At 47.1% G+C, this 17,837-nt stretch overlaps 1 long non-coding RNA gene across 7 annotated transcripts in view; it reads left to right on the top strand.

The window, feature by feature from the left end:
- Positions 1-17,040, top strand: part of LOC115937803 (uncharacterized) — a 193,781-nt gene extending 176,741 nt beyond the window's left edge. For 6 of the 7 annotated variants that reach the window (XR_014139795.1, XR_014139794.1, XR_014139793.1 and 3 more), the window contains 3 exons: positions 813-971; positions 3,633-3,733; positions 16,899-17,040. This is a non-coding gene — a long non-coding RNA (uncharacterized LOC115937803). The remainder of the gene's footprint in view (positions 1-812; positions 972-3,632; positions 3,734-16,898) is intronic. The other variant, XR_014139796.1, reaches the window with a different exon arrangement.
- The last annotated feature ends 797 nt before the right edge of the window (positions 17,041-17,837 follow it).

Here is a 17,837-nt window from a genome sequence, read left to right as displayed (position 1 = left end):
TCCCCCCCCCCCCCCCCAGTGAGGACCTGCCTGCTGACACATGACCTCCTTTCTCTGGGCTCGCTCCTCTGCTGTTCAGTGCCTCCATGGCTCAGGCATCCCCTCTCCTGGCCCAGGCCCGGTTGACCAGGGCACGCACTGGACAAGGAGTCCAGTCCTGAGAGGTGAAGTGCTTTGAGAGCCCTGGATGGCAAAGCCGAAATAAGCAGTACTGTCCGGGGTGGCTTCTGGCCTGGAGGATGGAGCTGGGTGGTTTCCACGGGGCTGTCAGCCAACACTCTTGCGCTTGGCAGGCAGAATATTAATAGGAAATGAACTCCTGGTGCGTATGACTGAATGAATGCTGGAGAGGGTGGTGGCCAGGTTCCCCCTCGAGGGTACCGGAATTTGGAGATCAGAGTTCACGGGAGGGGGTACTGTGTAACCCTTGACCCAGCCCTCCCTGCTTCCTGGGACCCCAACCCCACCCCCCAGGGCAGTGCTTCATCTCTGCTGCAAAGCGAAGGCAGGGTATTCAAATGAACGTTCTAAGTCCAGTCCAGGGACAGCCAAGGAAGCCCATTACCTGGGCCCGAGGGTCTCGGCACCCAGCAGGGCCCAGGGTGGCCTTGCTCAGCTCCCGGTACAGGCAAAAATGAGACGTTAAGTTTCTTCTCAGCAGATTTCCTCTGCACCAGGAGCCATCCCTCCTTTCCTTCTGTTTTCCAAGTGGAAACAGTGAAATGGTCATATGAGTCTGGGAAGATTATGTCAACCACAGGGGAGCAGACGAAATGACTTTTCTGTAAGAGGCTTCTCTCCCCCGTGTCCAGCCCTCAGCCCACTGGAAGATTTAATAACCCCACCGGCTGCAGGATAGCAGAGAGAGTACCCTCCCTGCTCACCTCCTGGCTTCTCAGCTATTCAGCGTCCCAGAAAACAAGGCGGTGTTGTACCAAGAGCTTCGGGGAAATCAGGACCCACTGGACACAGTGAGCCACCTTCTGAAGTTTGTTGTTGTTGTTGTTTTTTTAATTAATTAAATGTAATCTCCGGGGTCTCTCCCCCTTTCTCTTCGGCTAGACCCTGCGGGAGGTGCAAGGCGGGGACCTTCGCAGAGGCCAGAAGCCTGGCTCAGTTCAGCTGGATTGCCTTAGTGTTAAAGGAGACTCAAAAAAAAGAAGAAAAAAAAAATAAAATAAAGGAGACTCATGCATGTGTTCAACAAATATTTATTAAACGCCTTCTACGTGCCAGGCACTATGAGAGGTGTTGGAGATTAAGAGGGAAGAGAACAGAATAAGTCCTGCAAGGGGCTTACATTTTAGAGCTAAGAGATGCAAATTCTAAGCAAATAAACAAACAAGACATACGATAAATTTGGGAAGGGATCTGAGCTCTGAAGAAAAGGAAATCAGAGTGAAGGAAGCCAGAGTGGAGGAGCTGTTTTAAGTGGAGCAGTCAGGGAAGGCCCTTTGAGGAGGTGACATTCCAGCAAACATCTGCAGATGGAGTTCAGGCAGACGGGAGGGCAAGGACGTGGGATGTTGGAGGAAGCACAGGGAGGCCTGTGGGGCTGAGTAGGGAGCAAGAGCAGAGTGGGAGGTGGGGTTAAAGAAGGAGGTCATATGGAGCCAAGATCATGATAAGGAGTTGAGACTTTGTTCTGGGAGCAATAGGGAACCATTGAAGACTTTTGAGCAAAAGAGTGACATGGGCTGATTTACTTTATTTGGGGTGAAGGAAGGGACATAAAGTGCACACCTGGCTTTTGCAGATGTATGTACCACCCACGTGAAGATACAGAACATTTTCACCCTACTGAGTTCCCCTCCTGCTCCTTCCCAGCCAGTACCCTCCCCAAAGTTAGCCATGGATTTGCTCTGATTTCTACAACTATCAAATACCTTTGTCTGTCCTTAACTTTTATGTAAATGCCATCAAATAGCATGTCCTCTTTTGCTGCTGGCTTCTTTCATAAAACATCATGTCTTCAAGATTCATCCCCATTGTTACGTACATCAGGAGTTTGTCTTTTTTTTTTTTTTTTAAAGATTTTATTTATTTATTTGACAGAGAGAGACACGCGAGAGAGGGAACACAAGTAGGGGGAGTGGGAGAGGGAGAAGCAGGCTTCCTGCGGAGCAGGGAGCCCGATGCGGGGCCCGATCCCAGGACCCTGAGATCATGACCTGAGCCGAAGGCAGACACTTAACCGACTGAGCCACCCAGGCGCCCCAGGAGTTTGTCTTTTATTGTGGACCAGTATTCCACTGTGTGAACAGACCACTTTTATCTATCTGCTCTCCTGTTGATGTACATTTGAATGACTTCTAGTTTTTAGCTGTTATGAATACAGAGGCTATGAACATTCTTGTACATGTTTTAGAAATGAGCATTGTCCCCCTGGCTATGTGCCTAAGAGTAGAATTCGTGAACCGTAGGGTAGGTAAATATTTATAGCTTTAATGGGCCTGCCAGTTTTCCTAAGGGTCACCTCCCTCCCCCAGCTTCACTGAGATAAAATTCACATATCATACAGTTCACCCTTTTAAGGTAGACAATTTAGTGGCTTTTAGTATATTCATGAAGTTGTGCAACCATCATCACAATGAATTTAGAACATTCTCATTGCCCCCACCCCGCCCTGCAGTAGCCATCACCTCCAGCCCTTCTACCCTCCCCCAGCCTCTGGCAATCAAAAATCTACTTTCTGTCTCTATGGATTTGCCTATTCTGGACATTTCTTATAGAGGGAATCATACACTATGTGGCCTTTTGTGCCTGGCTTTCACTCGGCATGTTTTGGAGTTTCCCTTCCTTTCTACAGCTGGATGACATTCCATTGCATGGATACACCGCATCTTGTTTGTCCATTCATCAGTTGGTGAATATTGAGTCGTTCCTACCTTTTGGCTATTATGAACAATGCTGCAATGAGCATTTGTGTACACGTTTTTGTGTGGGCATGTGTTTTCATTTCTCTTGCGAGGGTAGATACTTAGGCATGGAATTGCGGGGTCATATGTTAGCTCTGTGTTTAACCATGGTGGTGCTGTTTTTACAAGCTGTGACTTATGTTTGTGAACATCTTCCTGGCCACTGTGTGGAGCATGGACTGAAGAAGGCCAAGGGTAGAAGCAGGGCTACCAGTGAAGAGGCTACAGTAGCCAGCCAGGCAGAGAGCAGTGGGCAGATTCTGGGTCCATTATGAAGATCAAGCCAACATGATTTTCTGATGGCTTGGGTGTTAAAGTATTAAAAAAAAAGCCAGGATTGACTCCAGGATTTCGGATCTCAAAGCTGACCAAGCCAAGTGGACTGGCAAATGCGTCTGATGACATCCCCCAGTAGGAAGACCCTGGATTGGAATTAAGAACTCTGATGACCCTCCCCCTGCTGGGCATGTCATCCTGGGTTAGTGAATGGGAAGAATGTGCATTTAAGGAAGAAGGCTCTCCGCTCTGATCCACTTCTGCCACTAGGGAAAGTGTGATGTCCTCAGTTTTCCCCATCTGGGAAGTGGAGAAGCTGGGTGAAGTGCCCTTTCTTCTCTGCATCCCCGGGAGTGCTTGGCATAGAGGAAGGACTTGAGAAATACAAAGAGTGGCTGGCTAACTGGGTGATGTCCTCTCTGGGTTCCTATTTTCCAGGAGCATCGAACTTCTGCCATGACGGACACCGTATTCAGCAACAGCTCTAGCCGTTGGATGTGTCCCAGTGACCGACCTCTTCAGTCAAAGTAAGTGGCTGCGTCTTCTGGGGCGTGGCTTGTGTGGGGTCAGTGAGGGAGAAAGGAGTTGCAAAGAAACAAATAGAATTTCCTTCCCTGGGGTGGGAAGAAATGGATCTGGTAGGGGTATTGTTATAGAAACTTCACTGATTTTACTGCTTTGCAAGGTTGGAATAACAAGAGGAAATTCTGAGCTGCATGCCCCATATTAGAGATGGTGGTAAGAGCATGGACCCGGTGCTTAGAATCAGGCTTGATTCTGCTTCTAGATCCGAGCTCATTTCCCGTGTGATCATGGGCAAAGCTTTGCCCCTTTCTGGGCCTCAGTTTTCTTATCAATCGCGTGAAGAGGTTGGACTAAGTCACAGGGCGCAAAATGGCAGGCCACCAGCTGACTCTGACCCACAGAAGTATTTTCTTACTGTTTGTTTTTGGCCTAATGATTTAAAAATTGGGAAATGGGACATAAAGGTGACATCACATTCTGTATCCAGTGATTATTATACGCGAATCGGTGACGCCTCGGATCTGTACCACCCTGGCTCATGAGAGCTGATAAATTTTCAGGCATTTTCCAAGCCAGTGATTAAACACGACCATTCTGAAAAATTGAGTTTGTAATTCTACAGTTAAATGATATTCAACACAAAGGATGTAAAGACCCAAAATTAATCACTTAATTATTTTACGACATTTTGTTATTCTCTGTGTTATGTTATGTACGTCTATCATACCCGTGTATATAATGATACACTACTGTGTATTTCTTCCCGGTTTTGCATTCAGTGGGGCTTTTTCCCCACTGTTAAATCGTCAGTTGTGAAAAGTTCACCAGCACACCATTGCTTGACAATCTAAAGCTGCTGTTTATCATTCCTGGAGATTTTCACTCAAAATAGCTTGTTTCTTTGAACACATGGTAATTTTTTATTGTGTGCTCAATCTGTGAGAATCCTGGAGAATCTCCTTCAGGGATATTTTTCTTCAGAGGGATTGGCACTCTTGCTCCTGCCTGGAGTCAGGGGTACCGCTCCCCCTGGGATGACATTAGCCCCCCTCACCGCCCCCCCCCCAGAGGGTCCTGGCTCCATTTTGGGGTCTCAGATTGAACTTCTCTGCCCCTGAGGATCTGAAGGTCAGACTCCGGAACAGCAGGGCTGGTGTTTGCCTCGGCTTCTTGCTCACAGCTCACTGTCCTGGATTCTGTTTGCTGGGTCTTCTTTTTCTTTTTCAAAAGATTGCCTTTATAAAAGTATGCATACGTACCTTCAACAGCACACAAAGTTATGATTTGGTCGTTGTAAAAACATATACTCGTGAAGCTGTCACAACAGCCAAGATAATGAACAAATCCATCCATCCCAGAAGCTTCCTTGTGCCTCTTCTTCCATCTCCTCCCCACCCATTTCTAGGTAATTGCTCATCTTTCTGTAACTATACATTAGTTTGCATTTTTCTGAATGTCCTACAAATGGCATCGTAGAGCGCGAACTCTTTTCTGGGGAAGAGATGTCTCTCCTCTTTCTCTCAGCACAATTTATTTCATGAGCCCTCCCTATTGTTCTAGAACATCCAAACTGTTTTGCGTAGCAATAGTCTGTTCCTTTGTATGACTGAATTCCATTTCGTTGTGTGGATATACCACAATTTGTTTAGTTGCCTGTGTACTGAGGGACTCTGGGCTGTTTCCAGTTTGGGGCTGGTACAAATGAAACCTCCTATAGAGATGCTTTCCTCTCTCTTGGGTAATTATTTGGGAGTAGACTGTCCCTACTTGCATGATAGGTGTACACTGGACTTCTCACTAAGCAGCCAGACCATTTTCCAAGTTGGTTGTGCCATTTTATGTTCCCACCGGCAGGCGTGGGAGAGAGTTCCAGCTTCTCTGACTCCACCCCAGCTCTGGAGATGACCAGTTTTTCCAGTGTTAACCCTTCTAGTGTGTGTGCACAGTGGCATTTCTCTATGGCTTTCACTCTCATTTCCCTACTGACTAATGATGCTGAACTTCTTATGAAATATTTGCCATTCCTCTAACTTCTTTGTTGAGATGTCTGTTCAAATCTTTTGTCCATTTTTAAAATCAGGTCATTTACCTTCTTGTTAAATTTTACAGGGTTTTTTTCATATGTTATGGATAAGTGTCCTTTTTTTGGAAACACATTTTGCACATATTTTCTCTTGGTCTACGATGCGCCTTTTCTTTCTCATAACAAAATCTTTTGAGGAGGAAACATTTTTATTTTGACAAAGTCTGTTTTGTTTATTTGTTTTGCCAGGGGAGGCGATGTTGGAGAATTCCCTTGCTTTCTAGCAATCCCAGAACTGCATTAAAAAAGAGTCTGCCCTGGGGCACCAGAGTGGTGTAGTCAGTTGGGCGTCCAACTCTTGGTTTCAGCTCATGTGATCTCAGGGTCGTGAGATCGAGCCCCGTGTCCGGCTCTGTGCTCAGTGCAGAGTCTGCTGGGGAATCTCTCTCCCTCTCCCTCTTCCCCTTCTGCTCGTGCACGCGCTCTCTCTCTCAAATAAATACATAAATCTTTTTAAAAAGAGAATCTGCTCTAATTTATCTAGGACCTAATTATATACTGGTGAAGGGTCTTTCTGAATATTTAGTCCACTCATATTCTCTGAAGCAAAAGCCCCTGTCCGCTTCCTTCTAAGACCTCTAGTTCTACAAATTTTACAGTTTTGAAGACCCCAGGGAACTCTGTTGGCTTCCTTGTCAAGAGGAAACTTCTAGTCTGCCAAGCCCTTCCCCTGGTGTCCTCTTGGAGCCAAACTTACTTTGCAGAGAGTATTTCATCAGCCAAAAATTGTGTCTCTGTAAGATAAACAGTTGCCTGAAGGGTGGATGGGGGTAAAATATTTATTTTATTTAAGAAATGTCAATTAATTAAAATACCATCCATCAGAGTTTACTTTAGTCAATGTGAAGCCAAACAATTTGCCCTACAATTAAATTAGAATTATTCAAACAGTCTGGACGCAGTTTCATTAAAGTGCTGCTGGGCTCCTACGAAACATCTTGCATTCTGCGCACATCCAGCTGCCTTGATTGCTCCTGCGTTTCTGTCAGATATTAAAATTATTTTTCAAATAAATGCTAATGGGTGAATTACAGTCATCACACATGCTGGCTCATCTGCTGCAGCTCCTGTAGACGCCTCTAATGCTTTTCTCCTAATTAACTGCTGGCTAGCCAGAGACATTTACTATTTTTGTGATTTTCAGATGCTTTCGTGATTTTCAAATACCTTCCTCTCTCAGCCTCCTTGAATCTAATGACGGTGTTTGAAACACCGTCATTGTGATTGCGTTTGAAAGCCGGCAAGCAATTTGCTTCTTCCTTGGGGAGGGTGCTCCCTGTGTTGGGAATATGTGGGGAGAAATCCTGGTGCCTGAGAGTTGATATTTCTCCATGGCTTTCAAGTCTGCAAGCCAGGGAGTACCAGAGGTCGGGGGTGGAAACTGAGGCCCAAAGGGAGGCCATGACATGGCTGTGATTGCTCACCTAGTACATGGAGATCCAGTTCCCCTTTCTGGAACAACTTGCTTTACCAAAGTGGGGGACTGCAAGTGAATGATCCTCTGACTTGTTCGGGGCTCATGGCCCTCCCTCAGTGTGCTCCTCCTCCCCCAGGATGAGGCTAGCCATGCTGCCATTAGGTGATTTCTCTTTGGTACCGAAAATCCATTGTTCACATACATCAATGATCAGCTCAGTTAATTAATAAGCTGAACTGAATGGTCATTTTAATCAAAGCTGAGGATTTTACAACCCTACATTGCAGCAGCCTTTTTCGGATGTGCCGAAATGAGATGATAATGACTGGGGGGGGTTGGTAATCATACCAGAAGTAGGTCATTGCAATTTACACTCTGTGGTTGTTGCATCCAGCGTTGGCATCGTTAGGAGATTTTTTTTCCTAATTTTATTTTCTCTTTCTCTCCTTTCTTTGCCTTCCTTCAGTGATAAAGAACAGTGAGTATTTTGATACTTTAATTTTTCTACAAACTGAATTTTCTCTTTTCTGATCAAATTAGCTTTTCCCCTAAAGAGAGCTGGTTAAAAAAGGAATTAGCAAGTTTTGCATATCTAAAAAAACAAACAAACCAACAACCCAAGTTTCCTGAGGGAAAAAAATTATGAAGTTTCAAAAAATGATCTTGGTAAAAGGATGGAATGCATTCCTTAGGAGAGCTCTCAATTTCATCCTTGTTTGTAATCTGTGGGATTCCAGCAAATTTATGGACCACTCTGTGCCTGCTTCTGCAGCATTTGCCTGGGAACAATGTTCTCAGATAAAGACGGTGTTAGCTCACATAAGTGCTGTCATTAATAAAAGGTGATGAGGAACAGAACAGAGCCTGTGGAAAGTTACGTGCCATACATATGGTCCCTGTCACCTCATGGGAGGTCAGTCTCATTTCCCAGCGAAGTGCCTTTGACGCAGAGGTCCTATCTTTGCTTACAATGTTTCTGTTTTAAATTGGATTCATTTCCTCAATATGCATGACAGATTGAATGCTGGGTCCAATAAATGAACAGTCAGGCTGCAAAGCAGACCAAGCTTTGGTTGTGTGTGCACATTGAGAAGCTCTGGAAGGCCGTTTTTACCCTCCCCTAAGATGGGGAAGTTATCACAAAGCCAGCAGCAGAATACTAGGCCTGCCATCAGAAAACCCAGGACTGAGTCCTGCTGTGGTACTCAGTTTCAACATGACCTGGAGCCACGCCCTTCACCTCCTTGAGTCCCAGTTCCCTCCTTTGTAAAGTACATCTGATAACCCTGTCCTTCCTCCCTCTGCGGGTGGTGGTAGGATCGAATGAGATGCACAGGAAAGCTTTGTAAACTGTAAAGCACCAAGCAAAGTGAGAGGCATGTGTGAATTACAACCTTGCCTTACCTTTGTATATATGTACGTTGTGTGTTTACACATACACATACGTACACACACACACTTATGTTTTGTATATATGTTATATATACCTTGTAATATATATTTGTATGTATATATATGTGTGTGTGTGTATATATATATATATATATATATATATTACATATGGAACCTGTATATATTTATAGCACTTGCAAAATTTCAGCTTTTTTGGACCCAAGTGACCACATCATCAGGCCCAGAATCCTTAAAGGCTTTCTTAATGCTGATAAACACTTAACCAGGTGATTTGGGGAAATTCTTTCCCCGACTCTGACCCTCCCTCCCTATCTGTCAATTGGGGGCTTTGGACAAGCTGATCACTAAAGACTATTTGAATGTTCTGCAATCCCCGTTGTTGGCTGATAAGACTCTGGCCAGACAAGATAAGCTTTTTGTGAATATTGTGAGTATATTATTCAGACATCCAGAGAAAGATGCTGAGACATTGTCAGATCATAAATATGAACATCCCAAGAGAGAAGTTCATGACTCCAGAGGGTGCCAAGGCTCTTGGAGGCTCCCTGAGGGCTGAAAGTCGAAAGGGTGTATGTTCATTCTCTTTCCCTCCTTCCTTCACCTCTTCCCTCCTCCCTTAAAACACTGTGCTAAGCCCCAGGGATACAGGGATAGCCAGGGTATGAGTATGTATCTAATGGGGTCTACAAACAAATAAACACCCAGTCAGCAACAAATACACAAATGTGCAAGGAGCTGTAATAGCAGAATCACAGTGGGCTGTGGAACACAAGGAGAGGCACCCAGCCCAGACTTGGCGGTCATGGTGGGAGAGTTCCTGGAAGAAGTGACGTGTAAACTGAGACCAGGCGATGGAGGAGCAAGATGGGGAAGAGACAGAGGAGTTCCAGGTAGGGGAATAGCAGGTGCAAAGTCCAAATAGGAGAGTAGCATGGAAATTTAGAGGAAGTGAGTAGAACTCAGTCTGACTTAAAAGATTAGCAGGCCCCCCGAGATTTCCTTCGCATTCTAAAGGGGGTAGGGGGGCCACAGCATCCCTTCTGCATCCCCTTTGGTTTGGTAGAGGTAAATTTCATCCAAAAGGATCTTTGTGCCAGCAGGGCATATTAAACCGTTTTGTGGTGTAGCAGCCTCTCCTTCCCCATCCTTTCCTCCCGGATTCATTAAAACCTCATTCACTGAGCTGTAAAGAGACTTCCTGCTGACACCTACCTCTGTTGGCATCCTGGGGGGAAGGGGGGTGGAGAAGAAAAAGGAAAGAAAAAGGATTAATTTTCTGCACACTGCTGCTATTTAATGCTTCAGAGCTTTCATGCCCCAGCAGCACTTCCATCATCCCACTCCTTTTGGGAATTATAATTTATTAATAGAGACATCTGGTGGGTATTTATTATGTGACTATTGTGTGCGTGAAATGAAGAATCGAGGTGGGAGGCCAAAAGGAGGCAGGAGTCTGGCCTTGGCAGTATTTTAAGGAACAACACCTGTGAGGTGCTGCCATCAGGAGGCAGGATGGATTTCATTCTGCCTTGGGGGCTGTGGCTGCTGGCTGTGGTGGGAGGGCTCCTTCTGACACTCCCCAGATGCACCGGAGCAGGTATGTTCAGGTGGCCAATGAGGCATGGCCAGGATGCCAGTTTCTTGAGTCTCTGACTCACACGTGTTGCTTAGCAATTCCCTGGTCTCTTCAGAGCATCAGTCAGCTGGGAAATGAGCAGGTCAGCTGCGGTGATCTTTAAACTTTTTGTCAGCAGCGAAACTCTTTCTTTGAATAAACTTAATTCAGAAGCTAAATATATAAGACAGATAAGAGGAGAGCTGGATAAAGACCTTTAGTGGCTGAAAGCATTCAACATATGATAGTGAAGTTTATGCAACTTGTCATTTCAAGTAATACAGAACCGTAAAATAAATGTAGAGACTCTAACAGGCTTCACCTTTGTGTGTGGTTGCCATAGTGGATAGTGTATCGGTCAGCTTTGGCTGTGTAACAAACCATCTTAAAACCCAGTGGCATAGAACCAAAGTTATTTATTCCCAGGGTTCTGGGCTTGGCTGGTGGCCCTGCCGGTCTTGCCTGGGCTTGCTTATGCATCAAAGGGTTGACTGATCTAGGACGGCCATGGCTGGATGGCTCAACTCTGCTCCACATGCTTCTCATCCTCCAGCATGCTGTCCTGGGCTTGTCTTCGTGCTCATGGCAGAGGTGTAAGAGAGGAAGCAGAAATGCATGAGACTTTTGCAGGCTCAGCCTCAGGAGGGGCACAACATCACTCCTCTGCATTTTATTGGCTGGAGCAAGTCATAAGTCTGGGAAGGATTCACGGGTAGGGAAATAGACTAACTCTTTGGTGAGAGCGAGTTCAAATTCACATGGCAAAGAGCATGGATACTTGGGAGGGTGAACTATTGAGGTCATCAATGCAATAAACCATATTTCATGCTTTTATTAAATATTAAGTTCTTTAAATTTTTTTTTTTTTTTTTTTTTTACTGGGATCCTGCTTTGCTAGTGTTGAGAACCCAGCTGAGTGAGGATGGAGGGCCTGGTTAACTGCCTACTCTGTTCCTCTCTTCCCCACTCCCCTGCAGCCCTTGAGATCCCTCTAGGGAACTGCCGAGAACAGTTTGTGGGGAATAGGAGGCAGGAATCCTTCAATATTTCTACAGGAAGCATTGTCTTAAGTATGTGGATAAGAGTGGAGACAGGCTAGGCTCTTCACTCTCACCTGTCCCAGCCAGTGAGCCAGGTCTCTCCTCATGCAGCCTTGGAGGGTCCAGAGTGGCCTCTCAGGGTCCCAGCAGGAAATAGAAATGAAATTATTCCCATTTAATAGATCCAGAAACTGATATTCAGAGCAGTGCAGAGCCCCAGTATACACCTGCTTATACGTAGCAGACCCAGGATTACAATCTTGAACTCTGCCTGGTCAGGGTCAAGGAGGGCTCACGTTGGCCTGCAGCAGCCCTCTGGATGTTTTCTGGCTTGGGTACAATGCTGTGAGTAACTTGTTCAAAGAAGCAGTACTTTGGTCTCCAACTTTGGTCTTTGATGAGTTCCCAACACTGGACTCTGGTCTTAAGGATGTGGAGCTGCAATCCTATACCAGAGGCCCAGGCAAGGGAGCCACCGTCCTGTCATAGGAGCATTCTCGAGAGTCCCATGCTCACAGTGCTCCCCAGCATATCATGGGGAGACCCAGACAGACCCAACCTCCCCCTTGAGAGCAAAGGCTTTGGTTTGAAACACCATCTCATTTCCCTCTGTTTGCTTTTGGAATTAAAACATGAAAATCCACAGGAGGCTTGTGAGTCCCCACTGAGACCAATCGGTGACATTTTCAAACACTGATGAGCTGTTTGTCAGCTGCATGTTTTGGAGCCGAGAATGGGGAAAGGGTTTGGAGAGATGCTGGCAGCCCCCAGCAGACCTTCTGCTTGTCTGCAGATGGAGGCAGTTATCTCAGGCAGGGCCTGTCAGGGAACCCCATCCCTGCTTATGTTTCTGGAGCCATGTATGTCCAGCAGCACCCGTTTCCTATGCACATGGACCCCAACGAGTTGTGTGTTGGGGTGAGAGGTGTTGACTTCATGTCTGGCCCCTGGCTGACCCTGTCCATGAGCAGATTGTGAGCTGCAGGAAGATGGCCTGGAAGGGGTCTCCACTGGGTACATGGCCCAACATCTCACCTGTGCTCTGTTTTGGTCACTGAGCTGCTTTGTAAAGGCAAGAAATAAGCAGAGAGGAATCAGAAGAGGAGGAAGGAAGAAAATAGGCACAAAGGAGGGAAGAATAGGGGCAGTTGAGACAGCCATTTCCATGCGAAGCCAGAGGGACCTGGGGAGGTGGCTGAATCAGGTTGTAACTAAGGCTCTTTGGGAAGGATGAATGGTCTTCATTATGCTAGAGTCCAGTGTATCTTTTAAAAATAATGAGAAGAAACAGCAGACTAAGGGATATTAGCACACGGGAAGGATGAATGGTCTTCATTATGCTAGAGTCCAGTGTATCTTTCAAAAATAATGAGAAGATACAGCAGACTAAGGGATATTAGCATACCGTAAGGAAGATCTTTTTTTTTTTTTTTTAAAGATTTTATTTATTTATTTGAGAGAGAGAGAATGAGAGAGAGCACATGAGAGGGGGGAGGGTCAGAGGGAGAAGCAGACTCCCTGCCGAGCAGGGAGCCCGATGCGGGACTCGATCCCGGGACTCCAGGATCATGACCTGAGCCGAAGGCAGTTGCTTAACCAACTGAGCCACCCAGGCGCCCAGGAAGATCTTTTTAACAGAACATCACAGGCTCCTTATAAGAGAGTGAGGTCTCCATTGTGGGGAGCATTCAAGCAAGGCAGACAGACAGTGGTCTCCATCTCCTGGTGTTCATGACTTTGTGTAATCCCCTCACCTTGAATGTGGGGACCTGGGATGTAGGACCTGTTTCTAACCTATAGAATATAGCAAAGGGGCCTGATGTAACTCTCATGATTACATTGTTATATAAGACACTCTCAGTTGACAGGAGCTAGATTCACCTAGAATACTTGATGAAGCAAGCAGCCCACAGGATGAAATTGGAGAAGCCCACCTAGTTAGGAATTGCAGATTGCCTCCAGGACCTGGGGGTGGCCTCTTGACAACAGCTAACAAAAAGCCAAGCCCTCACTTTAGGCAGCTGCAAGGAAATGAATTCTGCCAACAACCCGAATTTGTCTGGAAACAGATTTTTCCCCAGTCAAGCCCCCACATGAGAACACAGCCTAGCCAACACCTGATTGCAGCCTCGTGAGATGCCAAGCAGAGGACCCAGCTTAGCAAGGCCTGGACGGACACGGAAACTGTGAAATAATACATGTGTGTTGTTTTAAGCCCCTAAGTTTGTAACAACTCATTATGCAGCAACAGAAATTGTATCCTGACACTGTAGGTGGGTCTTTATGCTGCTCTGTCTCTATCCTCCAGCCGAGTGTTTCTAGTTATCTAATGCTGCAGACCAAATCACCTCCAACCTAGTGGTTCAAGACAGCAGAAACCACTTGTCACATCTCACAGTTTCTGTTGGGTGGGCATTTGAGGGTGGCTGGACTGGGTTCCTCATGCAGCTGTAGTCACATGCCCACTGGGCGGCAGGCATCCCAGGGCTTGCTGGGGGCTGGAGCATCGCGTAGCAGTCAAGTTGACTCTGGCTGTTGCTGGGGGGCCCCCGATCCCCTGCATGTGGACTTCTCCACCGGGATGTTTGCACGTCCTCATGACATGGCACCTGGCTTCCCTCGGGGCGAATGACCCAAGACACCAAAGTGGAAGCTGCATGACTCTTACGACCCAGCCTTGGAAGTCATGCACTGCCACTTCCACTGTATTTCGTCGGTCACACAGAGGACCAGCCAGGAGTCAGTGTGAATACCAGGAGGCAGGGGTCTTAGGGGACCATCTTGCAGGCTGGCTGCCACATGGACCTTCACCTTCTCGGGCATTCTGCCACCTTTCTCAACTCCAGGCCTTTGCAAAGACCATTTATTCCCTCCGCCAGGCCTGGTCTCTTCCTCTGCCATCCCCTCACGGATTTCAGACCCCTCTGGGGTCTCCGCAGGGGCCCTAGCTCTGCTGCGGGGCCCGAAGCTTATATAAGTTAGGGGGCCCTCTTTAAGATAACAACAATATCTTGCTTTTGCAAATTTTTCAATCACTCAGCCAGTGCTAATGCCCTTCCTGGGGTCCGAGAAGGTACCTATGCAAACAAACGGTCTCAAATGTAAGGTTCGCCGGCATCACAGTAGACCCTTGTTGGGGTCTTCACATGGATGTCACTTCCCCAGGGAGCTGTCCTTGGTCCCATAGACTGACCAGGTTCCACTGCTTGGGTCTCCCTATGGGTCATACTTTTTTTTTTTCCCTCGATTTCACCAACTTTTTTTTTTAATTAACATATAATATATTATTTGTTTCAGGGGCACAGCTCTGTGATTCATCAGTCTTACACAATTCAGAGTGCTCGCCATAGCCCATACCCTCCCCAGTGTCCATCGCCCCAGCCACCCCATCCCTCCCACCCCCCTCCACTCCAGCAACCCTCAGTTTGTTTCCTGAGATTAAGAGTCTCTTTTGGTTTGTCTCCCTCTCTGGTTTCATCTTGTTTCATTTTTCCCTCCCTTCCCCTATGATCCTCTGTCTTGTTTCTCAAATTCCTCATATCATTGAGATCATATGATACTTGTCTTTCTCTGATTGACTTATTTCATTTAGCATAATTGGGTCACACTTTTGATTAGACATTTAACACATCTTTGGGCCACAAGGGACCGTGTCTTATTCAAAATCTTTTTGTGCTTACTCTCAGACACTATTCTAAATACAACTGACACAGTAGTGGCCTAGACTCAGACCTCCTGGAACCAACATTGTCGTGGGGGGGGGGGCATGGGTGGAGAGATGCACTAACCAGGTAAACAACAAAAATTTTTCCAAAGATAATTTCAGTTAGTGATGGGTGCCGTGAGAAAAGTAAATCTGGGCAGTGGGAGATCAAGGAAGGCCTCTCCAAGAAGCTGCTATTTGAGCCACGACCTGAATAATGAGAAGGAGACGGCCCTGGAAAGATCTGTGGAAATAAGTTTTCCTGGTAGGGGGAACAGTAGGTGCAAAGGCCCTGAGGCAAGACAGTGTTCAGGACTGAGCAAAGAGGCCAGTGCAGCTGACTGTAGGGATAAGGGAAAGCAAGAGGCCATAAGGATGGAGAGGCAGGTTAAGGATAGATCGGGTAGGATTTTGCAGATGGGCAAAATCTTTTAAAGCAGGTTTTATTTTATGAAGGTAGAATTCACATTAACATAACAATAACCATTTAAAAGTGTACGATTCAGTTATCATATTCACAATGTCATGCACCCACTACCACTATGTAGTTCTGGGTGTTGTTCTAAATCAGTGAGAAGTCATTGGAGGGTTTGAGCAGCATAGTCTGAGCACTTTTTGCAGTTGCTCATCCCCAGAGGCCCTTGCTGCAGGGCAAGGTGTGTTTCCATGAGGAATTTCCCCAGGCCACACCTTCCTTTCCTTTCTCAGAGTAAGGCCTGCTCCCAGACAACTGTTTCTCTTTGCTTTCGGACTCTTCCCTCTCCGCTTTTCAGAACAAACCAGCTAAGGGTGGGAGAATGGAAGAGAAGCCAAGGGGAGGGAGGAAGATGGGGCTTTTAATTTTCAACTTTGAGTGTCAAAAGGCAATTTCATGCCTGCTGATGTGATTAGAGCAGTGGAAATAATAGAGGTTGGCAACTGATGGGGTGCTGGCTCCGGAGGATTCCTACTTACTGATTTTCTTCCCTAGCAGGGACAAACATTTCTAGTGGTGTTCAACCTTGCGCTCCCCTCAGGGGGTGCACCTCAGTGCCATGGGGCGTGAACCATCTTATTAGCGGAGATTATAATAATTTGCCATAGACCACAGCATCAGCTCTCCACCCAGCAGCCTTTGATCTGCTTGCCCCGACTGGAGCTGTGTGGGCAGGGCTTGGGTTCCCTCCATATTGTGGAGGTTAAGTGAGCCGCCTGCCCAGCTCCGAATTCCACCTCTACCACTTTCCAGCCATGTGACTTTGGGCAAGTGGTCTAATTTCTCCATATTTGTAGGGACCGTGTGAGGATGACATGAGGTCATGTGGGCACCCAGTGGGTGCTATGTCAATGTTGGCTTTCAAAAAAAGAAAAGAAAAGAAAGGCCAAGGAAAGTGCAGGATGGAATGCAAAAGCTACGGGAGCTTTTGAGGCTGGAAATCTGGATGTTGATGTGAAATGAAGAGCTTTTTGTAAACCAGTTGGCTATTAGTTCCAGTTTATAGAAGAAATCATTTGTGGCCCAAACAGAACATCCGTGCCAGGCAGGAGCTGGGTCAACCTGGGACCCAGGGCTTCCGACCACCCTCCCAGAATTGTTTCTGCTCCAGCTCTAGAGTCTTCTGTTCTGGATTCTTCTCCTGAGAACACCCTTAACTCTCCAGGTTCTCATGAGCATCCTACAAATGCTGCTCACAGAGTGTCTACCATGTGCTAAGTGCTTAGTAGAAATAAACTCATCAGAATCCTATGAGGGAAGAAAGCATCCCATTGTACAGATGAGCAAACAGAGGCTCATCTCCCAGCTGGTGAGTTTCCCTGCAGGGACTTGAACTGAGGTATACCAGACCCCAGGGACCAGAGCCTAATCACCACTGTCTGCTTCCTGCTGGGCGTCTCTGCAGCCTCACGCCTCCCCGTATTACCTTTTAGGCTCCAGGCAGGCTGGTCCGTCCATCCCGGTGGTCAGCCCGACAGACAGAGGAAGCAGGAAGAGCTGACAGATGAGGAGAAGGAAATCATCAACAGAGTGATCGCTCGAGCTGAGAAGATGGAAGAGATGGAACAGGAGCGAATCGGGTGAGACTGCACACTTCCCATCCATCTGGAGAGCCCCTGAGGCCTGAGGGCCAGCAGACTGGTGCTCAGAGGTGTGCTGGGGGGGGTGGCAGACTGCCCCGGGGGGTTGCCACTACCCCCCCCCAACTGGCACAGCTGGAATCCTTGTGGCACGAGGTGGGAGAGCTCAGGAAGGAGGAGACAGAATGGGCTGGGGACTGGCTTGGGAGGGGGCTTGGTGGCTGGGGGTGCCTTACAGAGGGGGAGCTCTGAGAGGGCAGTGCATTGGAGCCTGGGGGCCTGTAGTTGTGAGCACAGGGCATCTGGGCTGATCTCAGCTGTGTAGAAATATGTTCTAGAGACACTGTAGACCAGAATATACAGCTGAGGGAGAGGTAAGGAGGAGAATGTCTAGGGACAGTATGTCAAATAGCACATTTGCGATGAATTTATATGAGAGAATGGCAGAAACGGATCCTGAAAGAGGGAGACAGCATGAGAGGGAGGTGGCAGAGGTTAACCAGTGGGTCTGGACTCTGAAGAACGGGGGGCTCCATCACAGCTCCCCACTTGCCCGCTATGGGTCCTGGGCATGATGCTTCACCTCTCTGAGCCCCCGTTCGCTCGCTTGTCAAGCAGGGGACACGACAGTCTATCTCACAAGACTGTTGCAAGCAGTAGGTGGAGTGAGGCACGTACACTTCCCAGACCCTGGTGACACTTCATTTTCATAAATGGTAAGAAGGGAAAAAGTAGAGTTTGGAGGGCAGAGCTTTTTTGAATGTGTATGAGAGAGAAGCAAGGGATATAAGG

Source organism: Leptonychotes weddellii, chromosome 13 (genome assembly GCF_054177405.1).
Source record: "Leptonychotes weddellii isolate Sample4059 chromosome 13, ASM5417740v2, whole genome shotgun sequence".
Classification (NCBI taxonomy): domain Eukaryota; kingdom Metazoa; phylum Chordata; class Mammalia; order Carnivora; family Phocidae; genus Leptonychotes; species Leptonychotes weddellii.
This window is presented reverse-complemented; position numbering and strand designations above follow the sequence as displayed.